Source organism: Pagrus pagrus (genome assembly GCF_965226575.1).
Source record: "Pagrus pagrus genome assembly, chromosome: 2".
Classification (NCBI taxonomy): Eukaryota; Metazoa; Chordata; class Actinopteri; order Spariformes; family Sparidae; genus Pagrus; species Pagrus pagrus.
Genome location: NC_140186.1, coordinates 37224900 through 37241211, shown reverse-complemented (window position 1 = coordinate 37241211; position 16312 = coordinate 37224900).

The window sequence follows — 16312 nt, the reverse complement described above, 5'->3', positions numbered from 1 at the left end:
TGGGTCACTCAAGAGGCGAGGACATGTTGGGTCATTTCAGTGTAAGTAACGTTACGATTGTGTTTGAAATCACATACTATTATTCTGTTCAGGTCACAGTCTATCTTCACTTTGACAATCTGTCAGGTAACAACACGAGCTCAGAGTTTAAGCGGTGTAACTGTTGGTAGTTGTAGTTGATTTTGTCTAAATATACCGATTTGTGATTTTATGGGTTGCTGTTGTTCAGACGGTTGGGCAAATCTAGCTAACAGCTGTTAACGTCGGCTGTCACTTGTTGCCATAGCAACAGTAAACATTCACATAAGGGCTAATGAGCTGTAAATAGAGATGCAGAATCAAGCTATGTTGTAAATACAGATTAGATATGTTGTATTTTAGCACAGAATACATTATTTTACCAGTTAGTAAATCTATAGAATGCAAAATTTACCATTAAATTTATAGGCCACACACACACACACACACACAGAATGATTTTGTATCTGTATGTGTGTATGTATATATAAGCAAGAAACCATTAAAATAACAAATAATAACAAAAGAATAATTGCGATTATCACAATTAAGTTGTCAGGGGTTTTGTGGATGTTTTTGATCTATCTCTCTCCGCTATATAAGCACAACCATTATTTTTATTATTATCATTATTATTATTATTATTATTATTATTATTATTATTATTATTATTAGTAGTAGTAGTAGTAGTAGTAGTATTAATATTATTATTATCATCATCATTACACTAATGGAACCATCCCTTAACCTAATGTGGATTACTTGGCACTGTAGGAACACATGTCCATCGGTTCTGCATTTCATTTGAGGTTCTGTTTCTTGCATTAATTAATCCTTTCATCTGCATCCCCCCCCCCGAATCTGAACAACATGCTCTGACTGTCAATGGAAGGGCCCAGTGTTAATTGGAAGTTTGTTGAACTCATACATGAGGAACACAGAGAGCAGTGTGGTGGAGTCTAACTACAAATAATTGGGAATTGTGGCCTTCACACGATGCACAACTCGTTCAAGAATGGCTTTGCAGTGTGGCAAGTTGAGAAAGTCCTGAAAGCCCTGCACTACCCGTTTCATTGTGCACCTGCAAGGAGGGAAGACTTCGTGTTAGTGACCAAGTGTGATACATTTCCTCTGCCATTTTGTGGACATCGTTGGCTTGAAAACCTTCCAGCAGTGGAGAGAGCCATTGAAATTTGGCCATACAATGTCACCTATGTGGATCAGGTCAAAGCCAAGAAGCTCCCCAATCCAAGGCCATCATCATATGACACCATCGCGGAAGCCTGGATGGATCCCATTATCCTGGCAAAGTTGCACTTCTTCATGTGTATCTGTAGCCTTCCCGTGCCAAGCACACCGTTCTTTGATTTTACACCATTTATTGCTCTCAGCACAATGATCACACTGTCAGGGGGAACCGAACGCGGCTCATGCGTCTCGGACAAAACAGCCCCCCCTGCTTGAAGCATCGGTCTGCGGGAGAAAAGGGAGAGAGAAGTTAGGTGTGTGGAGGAGAGGCTCCCCACAGAGGGCTTGTTTGACCCTCTCAAATGCCAGCTGGCACACCTCCATCCACTGGACTGGATCTGAGACTGCCTCACCTCTTTTTTTGTCTTGGGTCTCGGGCAGGCAGCAATCGCAGCTGTCTTACCTGAGGATGCACCTGCCCGCCAGCCAAGTGGTACCCCAGATACCGTACCCACGTCCAACCGCACACTTCTTTGGGTTGGCCATGAGCCCTGCCCGCCACAGGGACCCGAGCACCGCGGCCACCTGCTGCATATGCTCGACCCAGCCGCCACTGTGGATGATCACATCATCCAAGTAGGCAGCCACATACACAGCATGCAGGCGCAGCATCCGGTCCATGAGGCGCTGGAAGGTGGCCGGGGCCCCGAACAACCCAAACGGAAGCGTAACAAATTGGTACAAACTGTACAGGGTGGCGAAAGCCACCTTGTCCTTAGACCCTGGAGACAAGGGAATCTGCCAATAGCCCTTGGTCAAATCCAGTATCGTGAAAAAGCGAGCCGTGCCCAACCAATCCAGGAGCTCGTCAACCCGGGGCATCCGGTAGGCATCAAACTGTGACACGTCATTCACCTTGCGATAGTTCACACAGAGCCGGACAGACCCATCCTTCTTGGCCACCAGAATGATGGGGCTACTCCAGGCACTGTTGGACTCTTCTATTACCCCCATCTCCAGCATGGCTGCCAATTCCTCCTGAACCACTTTTCTTTTGTGCTCCAGTAACCGATAGGGCCGTGAATGCATCACCATGCCTGGGCGCGTCTCGATGTGGTGCTGTATGAGGTCTGTGCGTCCTGGCAGGGGGGAGAACACATCAGTGTAACGCTGCTGCAACCTGGCACCATCTGCTCCCTGGGACGGTGTGAGATGGTCACCACAGAGGAGCAAGGTGGGATTGGTGGATTGTGGCACCTCAGGCCCCAGCTCATCTCTCTCTGCCACCATCGTCACCAGGGAAACAGGCTCCGCCTCTCTCCAGGCTTTGAGGAGGTTGAGGTGGTAAATCTGTGTTGCCCATCCCCTGTCAGAATGCACAACCTCATAGTCGACGTCTGAACTTCATTTTTACTCGGGCTCGGCCCTTCCTCCCAGCTTTCACTAACCAGGTCCAGAGCCCCCCGCGGTGTCCTGCCAAACAGCAGTTCAAAGGGAGAAAATCCCGTGGAGGCCTGGGACACCTCCCGCACTGCAAACAATAGAGGATCTAGCCACCTATCCCAATTGCAGCCGTCCTCGTGCACAAACTTACGGATCATGGACTTCAAAGTTTTATTCAGACGCTCAACGAGCCCGTCGGTCTGCGGGTGATAGACACTAGTCCGAATTGACTTGATGCCCAACAACCCATAAAGTTCCCGCAGTTTACGTGACATAAACGAGGTGCCCTGGTCAGTTAGGATTTCTTTAGGGATCCCAACCCGTGAGATGACCTGAAACAGTGCCTGTGCCACACTCTTTGCAGAGATAGTGCGCAGGGGCACTGCTCCAGGATATCTTGTTGCGTAGTCCACGAGGACTAACACAAAACGATACCCCCGTGCGCACCGGTGAAACGGCCCGATGAGGTCCATACCAATCTGCTCAAATGGGACCTCCATGAGAGGTAATGGGCGCAAAGGCGCTCTTGGGATGGCCGGCTGGTTAACCAGCAGGCATTCAGAGCAAGACGCACACCAGCGGTGCACATCTCCCCAAATGCCGGGCCAATAGAATCGGGCCGTTATCCGGTCTAGTGTTTTGTCCCCGCCAATGTGCCGAGCCATTGGGTTATAATGAGCCACCTCGAAAACAGTTTCCTGGTGGCTTTTTGGCACCAGCAACTGGGTAATTTCTTTTCCTGTCTGAGTGTCGCGACTCACTCTATATAATCTGTCCCCAATCAATGAAAAGTGTGGATATGTCTGCGCGGTGTCAGGGCGCACCAAATGACCATCAATTTTTATCACTTGGTCCAAGGCAAAGCGAGTATCATCACAAGACTGTTTTGAGTGGAAAATCTTCAATGGAGTGTCCTCCTGCGAAGGCTCCGTCGGTTCCTCCTCCCCGTCTGCAGCGTCTGACAACCTCGCGTCACCACTGAGCACCGCACACATATCCCATGTCCCTACCGGTCGTGACTGCACCCCACATTGCCCCACTAACCTATTGTAGAAGCCAAAATGTGCATCTATTTTGAATTGTTTTCTTTTGTTTAGGCAGTGCACATTATTATTATTTATCTTATTATTCCTGGTAAGAGGAAGTGGGTGTGGTCCCACATTATTTTCACCTGCGTGGTTTGTCGGCATCGCATTAGACAAAGAAGGTTGAGCGAGGCCCTATATTTTTTCTTTGACCGCAATTTCCATTTAATTTTGATCATAATTTCTGTTAATAAAGTCAACAAACACAGCTCGAACTGGATTATGGTTTTTCATTCAGCGAGTCATAGTAAGGAGCCTGCTTGCCTCTCAGCGGACTATTTTATGAATTAAATAAGCCGCTACATCTTAGTCAAAGAAAAAATATAGGGCCTCGCTCAACCTTCTTTGTCTAATGCGACGCCGACAAACCACGCAGGTGAAAATAATGTGGGACCCCACCCACTTCCTCTTACCAGGAATAATAAGATAAATAATAATAATGTGCACTGCCTAAACAAAAGAAAACAATTCAAAATAGATGCACATTTTGGCTTCTATGAGTCAGTTATTGTATTGCTTCCTCGAAAGGAACAGGAAACCCAGAGTGACTGGTTTAAACATGTAACAAAATACAAGACAGATATTATGGAAGATGCGAAACAATGGCTGTTTGAAACTGGAAGGCCATTTCCTCAAACAGGTCCCGTGACTACAGAACTAACAATGGCTGCAGATACAGATATTTCTCCCACTTCACCTGAGGCACCTGTTGAATTAAAAGAAACAATTGCCCACATTGACCAATATGACATTCCCTTACGTCAACCGAACATTAAGGCAACATCTGATGTACAAGATGAAATACAGCCAAGTGACAGTGTGTCAAATATTGGAAGCAGAAGAAGCAAGAAAAGTTCATCTGGCTCAAGCTCCAAAATTTCAAGTACAGCATCATCTGCACATTTAAAGGCCCAAGCTGAAATGGCTGCTCTTATTGTACGACAAAACCTGTTGAAGGACAAGCACATCTTGGAGGAACAGGAGGAACAGCTGAGGAGGAAAAAGGAACAACTGGAACTGGAAGCAAACATTGCTGCTACTATGGCCAAAATGAAAGTATTAAGTGCTACAAAAGGATCCAGTGTACGAAGTAACCTTTCAAAAGTGTCTGATGGTATGGAATCATATTTTGAGAGAGGACAACAACAAAAGAAACCAGTTGATGTTGAAACAGATACTGATACTTTTGAACCCCAGATACTTGGCCTACATACACATGGACAAAGACCCTTAAAGCACAGTGTATGTGATCCACAATCAACAAAGATAACAGGTACGGACAGAGCTGCAAGGCAAATCCAATCTTTCACCGCAGGTCCCTCGACGCTTCAACTAAGCACCAGGAATCCAAGTGAACATGCACATGTGATATCTCCAACTACATTACCTGTCTCAAGTAATGGTGACCAGAACAATATATTCTCTGTCTTGGAAAAGCAAAATGAAATCACTGCATTATTAGTCCAACAACAGTGCCTGTCTTCCATGCCCAAGAAGGATATTCAAGTTTTTGACGGTGACCCACTTCAGTACCAAACATTCATTAAATCCTTTGAACACAGTATTGAAAACAATAACAACAATCCCAGAGACTGTCTTTATTATCTGGAACAATACACAAGAGGACAGCCAAGAGAACTAGTAAGGAGTTGCTTACATATGACCTCTGACAGAGGATTCAGGAAAGCTAAATCTTTACTTCAGGAGCATTTTGGACATGAGCATAAAATTGCTACAGCTTACATGGAGAAGGCTCTATCATGGTCATCAATAAAACCAGATGACACAAAGGCTCTACAGGCATACACTCTTTTTCTAAGAGGATGTTGCAACGCCATGGAGGATGTCAGCTACATGCATGAGCTTGACATGCCCGCTAATATGCTAGCCATCATAAAGAAAATGCCTTACCGGCTGAGGGATAAATGGAGAACTGTGGCCTGTGATCTCCAGGAGAAAAACAATCAAAAAGCTACCTTTAAAGACATGGTGGATTTCCTGGAAAGGCAAGTAAAAATCATAACAGATCCACTATTTGGGGACATCAAGGATGCAACGAGCCAAAATGGAAGGAGGTCCAAGACACAGCCTCATTCAAGGATAAAAGGAAATATCTTTGCCACGACTGCGACGGTTGCAGAAAAGACAATTGGAGGAACAAAGGAAAACTCACCTGTGGATAGGAGTTGTTTGTTCTGTGGAGGTGGACATGCTTTGGAGAAGTGTCCACAGTTGGAAAAAAGGGCACATAGTGAGAAAATCACTTTCCTGAAAGAAAATGGAGTTTGTTTTGGCTGTCTGTGTAAGGGACATATCAGCAAAGACTGCAGGAAGAGACTCAGTTGCGATATATGCAGTTTAAAGCATCCTAAAATGCTGCATATCCACCAGAGAAGGAAGAACATGGACAAAGAGCAGGCAGAAACAAAGAAAGGGGCTAAAGACACCGCCGTAGCCTCTGTTCAGACAAGTGGTCTTAGTGGGGCCGGTGAAGACAACTGCAAGCTCTCAATAGTGCCTGTACAAGTTAAAGCAAAAAAAGGAAACATGACTGTGCATACTTATGCTTTTCTCGATCCAGGTAGCACTGCATCATTTTGCACAGTAGGATTAATGAATAAGCTTAATCTTCAGGGAAAGAGATCAAGTATTCTATTGCAAACTATGGGACAAAGGAAAGTGGTTGAAACTAACATCGTTTCTGGCCTTGAAGTCGGTGGACTGGACAGCAATGATTTTTGTGATCTGCCAAGCATATACACTCAGAAAATTATGCCTGTGAACAAAGGAAACATCCCACATCAGAATGATATTGATAAGTGGCCTCATATGACTGATGTTCATCTGCCTGAAATCAACTCTGAGATAGAGTTGCTAATTGGATCAGATGTACCAAAGGCTCTGGAACCTCTTGATGTAAAACGCAGTGTGGGAGACGGACCTTATGCTGTCAAAACCAGGCTTGGTTGGACGGTGAATGGCCCTTTAGGAGGAAGAAATTATGTTCAAGAGAAGTCTGTGATAAATGTGAACAGGATAGCAGTCATGAAGCTCGATGAGCTGTGGGAACAACAATTCAAGACTGACTTTCCTGAATGCATCAGGGATGCCCAAGAACCCTCAAAGGAAGATCAACAATTCTTGGATTTAGTTTCAAAATCTGCCCAACTAATCAATGGTCATTATTGCATTGCATTACCTTTAAAGGAGAGGAAAATCCACATGCCTGACAATAGAAGTGTTGCAGAACAACGAACACTAAACCTAAAGAAAAGATTTAGAAGAGATTCTACCTTTCATTTGGACTACAACAACTTCATGTCAGACATGTTATCTAAAGGTTATGCAGAGATGGTGCCAGGTGATGTCTTGGAACGCAGTGATGGCAGGAAATGGTATCTGCCACACCATGGAGTTTGGCATCCACAAAAGAAAAAACTTCGAGTGGTGTTTGACTGTGGAGCGACATTTCAGGGAGTTTCATTGAATTCTCAGCTCCTACAGGGGCCAGACCTGACCAGTACTTTGATAGGAGTCTTAACTAGATTCCGTAAAGAACCTGTCGTCATCACTGCAGACATCGAAGCAATGTTCCACCAGGTGAAAGTACCAAATGAAGACCGTGACCTTTTACGGTTCCTATGGTGGCCTGATGGAGACTACAGTCAGAACATGGTGGAATGTAGAATGACAGTGCATTTATTTGGAGCCACTTCATCTCCAAGTTGTGCGAACTTTGCCCTTCGGAAATGCGCTGAGGACAATATGGATCAATTCAGCCCGCAAGCCGTAGACACCATCATGAACAACTTTTATGTTGATGACTGCCTTGCCTCAGCAGCTTCAGGAGAGAATGCAATAGCTCTTTATCAGGACCTACGAGCAATTTGTTTCAAGGGAGGCTTTCTACTTACCAAATGGATAAGCAACAATCGTCATGTGTTGGCTGCCATACCTGAAACAGAGAGAGCAAAAGAAATGAAAAATCTGGATTTGGACAGTGGCAATCTTCCTGTGGAGAGAGTGTTAGGTGTTCAATGGTGTGTTCAATCCGATGTCTTCAAGTTCAAAATCATCCTTAAAGACAGACCTCTCACCAGACGGGGGATTCTTTCAATAGTCAGTTCAGTATATGATCCCCTAGGAATATTGGCACCTGTAGTCCTGACTGCCAAGAAGATCCTGCAAGATTTGTGTCGGAAAAGGATTGGTTGGGATGATACAATACCAGACTCCATCGTACAGAAATGGCTGAGTTGGATTCAAGAGCTTCATAAATTGGAGGACTTTAAGGTTGACAGATGCCTTAAACCTAAGAACTTTGGAACAGTGACATCCGCGCAACTGCATCATTTTGCTGATGCATGTGAGGACGGATATGGAACTGTTAGCTATCTGCTACTGCACAACAAGCACGACCAGGCACATTGTGGGTTCATAATGGGGAAGGCAAGAGTGGCTCCATTAAAACCAGCCACCATTCCCCGAATGGAGTTAACTGCTGCTACCATGGCGAGCAGAATGGACACAATGTGGAGAAAAGAGCTGCAGATGAAGCTAGCAGAATCCGTATTTTGGACCGATAGCACCTCTGTTCTCAAATACATCAACAATAAGACCACAAGGTTCCGAACTTTTGTAGCCAACAGAATCTCTGAAATTACCAAAGTCTCACATCCATCACAGTGGAGATATGTGAACACAGCTAACAACCCAGCAGATTTGGCCTCCCGAGGTTTACCAGTTATGTCTTTTCTAAAGAAAGAAATTTGGATATCTGGACCTCAGTTTCTTCTTCTGCCTCCAGGAGAGTGGCCTCAAAATCCTGATGGACTAGAAGAAATCTCACCAAAAGACTCTGAAGTCAGGAGCATAACCATCAATGCTACTCAGGCAAAGGCAAATGAAATAGATCCAATAACCCGTCTAATCCACCATTTCTCATCCTGGACTGATTTGAAAAGAGCAGTAGCATGGATTCTCAAAGTTAAGAGAACGCTTCTACATCATAGCAGAAAACGGAAACAAGCACATGGTGCTCATGCTCAGCTTCATCCAGATAGCACCCACCAAGAAAATCTGCAACGAAAGAAAACAGGAAATGGTGAGGCTCAGGAAAACAGTGGACTCACAGTTGAAGAACTGGCTTATGCTGAGATGGAGATTATTTGCTTTTGCCAGAGAAAAAGATTTGCAGATGAAATCTCAAGTCTGAAGAAAGGAATGAATGTGAAGAGGACAAGCCACATTCATAAACTCAACCCCATTCTGGAAAATGATGTATTGAGAGTTGGTGGGCGACTTAGCAGGGCAGCAATGCCAGAAGAGATGAAACATCCTGTTATACTGGCCAAAGAGTTTCATATTTCTGAACTAATTCTTCGACATGTTCATGAAGAGGTGGGTCATGGTGGTCGCAACCATATGCTAGCGAGACTACGTCAGAAATATTGGATTCCTGGTGCCACCGTATCAATCAGGAAAATTGTGTCAAAGTGCGTTGTTTGTCGGCGTTTAAATGCTACTCCCGGACAACAGCAGATGGCAGACTTACCACTGGACAGAGTCTCTCCTGATGAACCCCCCTTCACATATGTTGGCGTTGACTATTTTGGGCCCTTTGGAGTGAAACGTGGACGGACTGTTGTGAAGCGCTATGGTGTCATCTTCACATGTTTAGCTATAAGAGCAGTTCACATTGAAGTGGCATCATCACTGGACACAGATTCTTTCATCCACGCCCTCCGCCGTTTTATAGCCAGACGTGGTCAAGTGAAAGAGCTACGATCCGACAATGGCACCAATTTTGTGGGAGCTCAACGTGAGATGAGGGAGTCGATTAAAAGCTGGAATCAAGATCAGATTCATAATACTCTGCTCCAAAAGGGAATCAACTGGATCTTCCATCCCCCTGCTGGCTCACACCACGGAGGTGTATGGGAAAGATTGATTAGATCAGTGCGAAAGGTTCTTAATTCCACCCTAAATGTGCAAAACCTTGATGAGGAGGGTCTTCACACAGTTTTATGTGAAGTTGAAGCCATTCTTAACAGTCGTCCTATCACCAAGGCCTCCACAGATCTGAATGACCTTGAAGCACTTACCCCGAATCACCTTCTGCTTCTTAAGACCACACCATCACTGCCACCAGGACAGTTTCAGAGAGAAGACATATATGCTCGCCGCAGGTGGAGACAAGTTCAGTATATGTCAGATTTGTTCTGGAAAAGATGGACAAAAGAATATCTTCCCCAACTGCAGGAACGACAGAAATGGTCTAACATCAGACGCAACTTCACACCAGGAGACATCGTGATCATCGTGGACGACTCTGCACCTCGAAACTCCTGGCTAACTGGCAAAATCGTCGAGACCATCATGGACAAAAAGGGGCTTGTGCGTCATGTTCAGGTCAAGACCAAGACCGGCTTCCTGAACAGACCCATCAACAAGATCTGTCTTCTATTGGAAGCAGAGGATTTTTTGGCGAATCCCAATTGACCTTTTTTATTGACCCCTGACATTGACCTTACCAACCGCACAAATTAGACTATGGACTTGATTAATTAAGAGTGAGGTGGTGAAGACCACTCCTCTTATAAGACTGATAAACTCTGTCCATATGAAAGAAGAAAGAAGATCTACACAAAATATTGAAATATTGTGTGTTAGAATTTTGTGAGCATTTAATTGTAATTATTATTTGAAATATAATAATTAGGGGCCGGTATTGTAGAAGCCAAAATGTGCATCTATTTTGAATTGTTTTCTTTTGTTTAGGCAGTGCACATTATTATTTATCTTATTATTCCTGGTAAGAGGAAGTGGGTGTGGTCCCACATTATTTTCACCTGCGTGGTTTGTCGGCATCGCATTAGACAAAGAAGGTTGAGCGAGGCCCTATATTTTTTCTTTGACCGCAATTTCCATTTAATTTTGATCATAATTTCTGTTAATAAAGTCAACAAACACAGCTCGAACTGGATTATGGTTTTTCATTCAGCGAGTCATAGTAAGGAGCCTGCTTGCCTCTCAGCGGACTATTTTATGAATTAAATAAGCCGCTACACCTATTAAACCCAGGCCAATCCGTGCCAAAAATTAGGGGGTGCACCAGGCGGGAGCTAACCGCAGCCTGAACGCTATGCTTTTTCCCCCCATATCTAATTTCCACTGGCAACACAGGGTAGCTGTGAATATCCCCATGTACAAACCTAATATCCACCAAGGACGCCTCCACCAAAGCCCCGGGTCAAACCAGGTTCAGGTGGATTATCGACTGCATACAGCCCGAATCCACCATTGCCCGATGTATACCCCCTTTAATCCTTAACAGAACGCTGTATGTCCCCCATGGATCGGGGGAGGGTGTACGAGGGCCGGCGACCCAAATCACCTGACCGACCTCCATAAATGGGCACTACCGGCGGAAGTGTCCAGGCCACACGCACCTCCGGCACTCCTGCCCCGGCGCTTAAGGAACCCCCTGTGGGTCGAGAGCAGCGCCCGTAGCGGCTGGAACCTGGGAGGGAGAGAGAGCATAGGGAGGATTAGAGCGGGGCGTGGGGGAGGGCCGGGCGGACGTGCGGTGTGGGTCAGGGGCCGCGGCCAGCGGCAGGGCTCTCCTGCGGGCCGCCAGAATCTGACGGCTGACCCTCTAGTGGCTGGCCCCTGCAGTGGACCGTGAGGTGATCCTCCGTGAGAGCGACTGTGGCCGCCGAGGGCTGCAGTCTGAGCCTCCCCCGACAGTAAGGGAAGCAGCCGCACAGCCCACTCCCCCACCGGCTATCCGCACGCCACCGCCATGAGAGCGCGAGGAGGGGAAGATGGTGCCACTGCCCCCGGCTGAGCCACCAGCGACTGCAGCAGCCGGGTCTGCGCCTCCATCTGTGCGTGGAGCGCCTCCAACTGCTGCCGATTTCACGCCGCCTGCTCCTGGTGCATCGCGGCGAGCTCCCCCAGCATCTGGCCCGGTACCGTCACTGGCGGAAGCTGCTGCGGCACCGTCATACTGTGCTCCTGGTCCACCAAGTTTCATTGGGCGCCAATGTAGCCTTCCCGTGCTACCGTGGGTTACCTCAGTTACGCCAAGCACACCGTTCTTTGATTTTAAGCCGTTTATTGCTCTCAGCACAATGAACCGAACGCGGCTCGTGCGTCTCGGACACCAACTCGTCCTGCAGAATCTGTTCTGCTCTCCGGTGCGTCTCCCCTGCATCTCCCACCTGAGGTCCAGCACACTACTGCATATGAAGGGAGACAGTGATTACTAAGCAGGTGCCAGCTCTGTCAATTACTCACCTGGCACTGCTCTCCTGAGCCCTCACCACCTCTCTCTCACAGCCACACCTCGACCACGCCCAGTATGAGTTATAATAAATGTCTGTAGGCCTAATATTTGTTCATAGACATAATAATTGAAATATAGTTGGAAATCTGAGATTCATTTTCTAGAGTATACTGAATATGAATCCCTTGTGATTTCCACAAAATATAATTTTAACTGGAAAATATTACAAATGTGCTTGTCTTTATCTAAATGCAGGTGATAAGATTGCACAACTATTTCAGAAGTTCCTCTTCATTAAGGCCAGAGGAGAGGAATTCATGGCCTTCAGTGCATTGGATGGAAAATCACAAGTTGACAGCTTCCTGCATAAGGCCATGAATGGATATGCAGAATTTTGGAGCTTTGTGGAAAAGCTGCTGCTTCTGTCCCATGGACAAGCTACTGTGCAGCGTGGATTCTCCATAAACAAGGAGGTGGAGATGTGCAATATGAACGAGGATACTATAGTCACACAGAGGCTAATCTGCGACTACTGTACACTGCTGGTATAGGGTCTTCTTGGAAGATGAGAGGAAGAGAAAGGAAAAGACAAAACAGATGGACAAGAGAACGGGGCTGAAAATGAGCTTGAAGACCTACGCAAGAAAAGAAGAACAATCTCAACTGTATGCGAAACTCTAGAGAGGAGGGCAAGGACAAGAGAGGGGAGTTGATGGACCTAGACCATGAAATTGAGAAGACAGTGGCAGAGCTATGCCACATGTCTCGAGGAGAATTTGGGATGTTACAAAACAATGGACCTCTCTGTTCATTGGTTTCTCTCGTTAAGAGTCATGCGATAACATTTGTATTGTTTTTCAAACAGTTATGTACATTATTTTTCAACCTTTTGGCTTGGGACAGGCTGTTTTGAGGACTTTCATTATTGAGCTTATTTACAATGGAGACTGCTTTAAGTGTTGGAAATGTTGTTATTCTGTCTCCTTGTCTGTGTAGATTCTGTCTCCTTATTTGGAAAAAAAAAGAAGGTCCCTAACGAAAAAGTCTTTTTGCAGGATAAACAAATGGCTCCTACTGAGCCATGATGGAGACTGCTTTAAGTGTTATTATTTTATTATTCTGTATGGTTCCTACATGCAATGCAGTCTGTTGTTTAATGTAATGCAACTTATGTATGTTATGTTGGCTCTGTTCTGCATCACAATGGAACAAAATTGAAAAAAAAAATGAAAATGCCAACTGTGAGCTTTGATTGTCTTTACAATAAAATAAATAAATTTATTTATAAAAATAAATAGAGTATTTTCTACCAAAGAAATTGTTATGACATTTTTGGGTCTTAAATTATATTTGTTGAGGTCTTAAAAAGGTTTTAAGAAGCATTACATTTGACTTTTAAAATGGTGCAAGAACCCTGTATTGTTGTTGTTGACATGGTGGGAGACAGACTTGACTTGAAACCTGTTGTTTGCGTAGCACGGTCAGACTGGGGGCTGAAGAAGAAGAGCGGGGTCCGTGTACATTCTATTTCCAATTTTGAAACGAAAATCAAAAAACAAATTTAGGGCCATTTTTTCTATTTCCATTTCTTAAACAAAAATCGGACAACCAATTTAATGACCCGTTGTAAAAAAAACATTGCATTTTCTGACCCAAAATGTAATTTTTGCGAAAGGCCTCGAATTTCTGTATATCCATTTTCAATTTTCAATTTTTACGCTTTGCAGCCTGTAGCCCGGAAATAAAAAAAATATTACGCGGATTGATCCGCGTTGCAGGAAACGCAGGAAGCAGTGTGGTCCGTGGTCCGTGTACCTTCGTGCGGTAGCCTCAATTAACTTCAGCGTGGTGTCGGTGCGGTAAGAATGGACTCAAGTTTTATCCTTTTTAAAGGAAACAAAAGGCTCACGCTTAAGGAGAGCGACATGATTGGAGATAAAATCACCAGAATATTTCAGGTAGGTAACACCTTTTTCGTATGCTTGGAGAACATGCTAAGACCAAAGGATGCTATGCATGGCACATGGCTAGCCGACTCATTAAGGCTCATCAATGTAAGATAATTGAAATTTAAAAGCTATAAGCCTAGGGTGACCAAACGTCCTGTTTTCCCAGGACATGTCCTGTTTTCACGTCCTGTCCTGGCCGTCCCGGGAGTTTTTTATAAAGTGGTGAAATGTCCTGTTTTTCATTGGGCCATTAAATTGACGCTCACAACGAGCGAGCAGACAGCCATAGCACTCCTGCCTGCATCATCATGCCGAAGTGTAAATGCACATTTAACGATGAGCTACAAAAGAAATTCCCCACTAACCGTCCCGGTCGGGGCAAGTGTGAGGCTTCGTGCACCGTGTGCAAACCCGGTACATATGTTTCGGTGTCCAATGGGGGTGCCAGGGACCTCAAAGCCCACATGGACACCGAAAAACATAAAAAAAAGTGTGCGAGGTGAGTGTAGTAGTTGGATTGATGCAGAGGTATTTTTCAGTTATTTATTATTATTTATTTTTCTAATACAGAAGAGACATTTTCTATCATTATTTCATTTGTTGTTTTTGAAACAATAAATATAAATAATAAATAATATAATAAAACATGTTAAGTAACCTCTGAGAAGCGTGTCTGAATGTGTGTCTTTGGTTATAGATAGTATTTTGGTTGTAATATATACATTTTCTATCCATACAGAGGAGGCATACTAAATGTACAGTATGTTCATTTTAAGGCATCTTTGAGTGGATTTTGAGTATCATATCTCGTTGCTGGGCCGAGTGTCCTGGTTTTTGGTAATCAAAATATGGTCACCCTATATAAGCCTATTTACAAAATAGTCAGTGTGTGTGTGTGTGTGTGTGTGTGTGTGAGAGAGAGAGAGAGAGAGAGAACTGGTGTGGGTGTGTGTGTGTGCGCGCGCGCGTGCATGTGTGAGAGAGAGAACTGGGATGTGTGTGAGGGCGAGCTGAGGGGTGGAGGTATATGCTCCTAGCCTGTACATAACTGATGATGACAATGTGGCGATATTCCCAGGATCGGCTGGACATTTCAGCTGCTTGGACCTAAGACCTCGTGGCCACTATGAGGTTCATGGAGATGATACTGGTCTACCAGTTGCCGAGCAGAGTCATCCATCGTCAGGCCAGAACCGTTTCCAGTTCCACCGTACAGCACAGCCCAGTGCTGCTCTAGGGTCACCTGCTCAGGCCATAGCTCCTGCTCCCCCCCGAGCAAGCATGAGTAACACCTGTACAACCCAGTTTCATCAGTTCACAGCTCCTACAATTGACTAGGAAGCTACATATGAATAAATCAACATCATTGTATTTGTTTTCATAATGTAGACTATGTGTTTGAGATGGAATTAATTGATTCGACTTGATGTAAACCACTCCCACGACAATCTTTCTAGGTCTGTTTTCATTGCTGAGCTCAGCTGAGTTTGAAGCCACAACCACAGGTATCCTGTGGACTCCGAAGGGACAAGAGGTACTAATTGAAAAAATTAGTAATTACATAATAATAGTTTGTTTGATCAACTACCTGCCCCATCTACTTCAATACTGTGCTCTCTTTGTCTCATAATTTTTTGACCCACAAAGTATTCTGTTTAGCTGCAAATGTGTTTACATTATATCTGCTAAATGATTTGTCTTACTCTCTTGCTAGGCTCCAAGTATTGGAAGCAAAATGCAAAAAAGTTTCTTGCTGTCCCAGAGCAGATCTTCCATGAGTTCCAGCATGGAACAAAGGGAAAGAAACTGAGGTAAAAAAAAATACTGCCTATCAATATTTGTCTTTCATTCTGTTTTTAATACCATCTCTCTTAGAAAAAAGGTTATCTGAACACAACTGGGGTCCGTTTCACAAAGCAGGTTCAACAAACTCTGAGTCTAACCTTGAACTCTGAGTTGATCTACTCTGAGATAGAAAACTCTGAGTTTTCGGTTCCAGAACAGCTGATTTGAGTTAGTTTGATCAACTCGGAGTAGTTTCACCTGGAGTTAAGGGCGTGCGCCACAAGTATAAAAAGACAGCATCAATGGAGCCTCGATTCGACGAGTCACCATGGCAACGGGGAAGAGGAGGGCTACGTTTTTCACCCCACTGGGCGTTTCAGGGCGAGGCACACTTTTCTGACCGCTCTGCATACAGTTGCCTTGCTCAAGTGCTCTGCATCTCCGACGTTGTATAAAAAAACCGACGTTGTATAAAAAAAAAAAAAAAAAAAAAAATAATGTATGTAAATGGTGGACTGTGACGTGAAACGGTACCGCTCAAAAAGACAATTGTC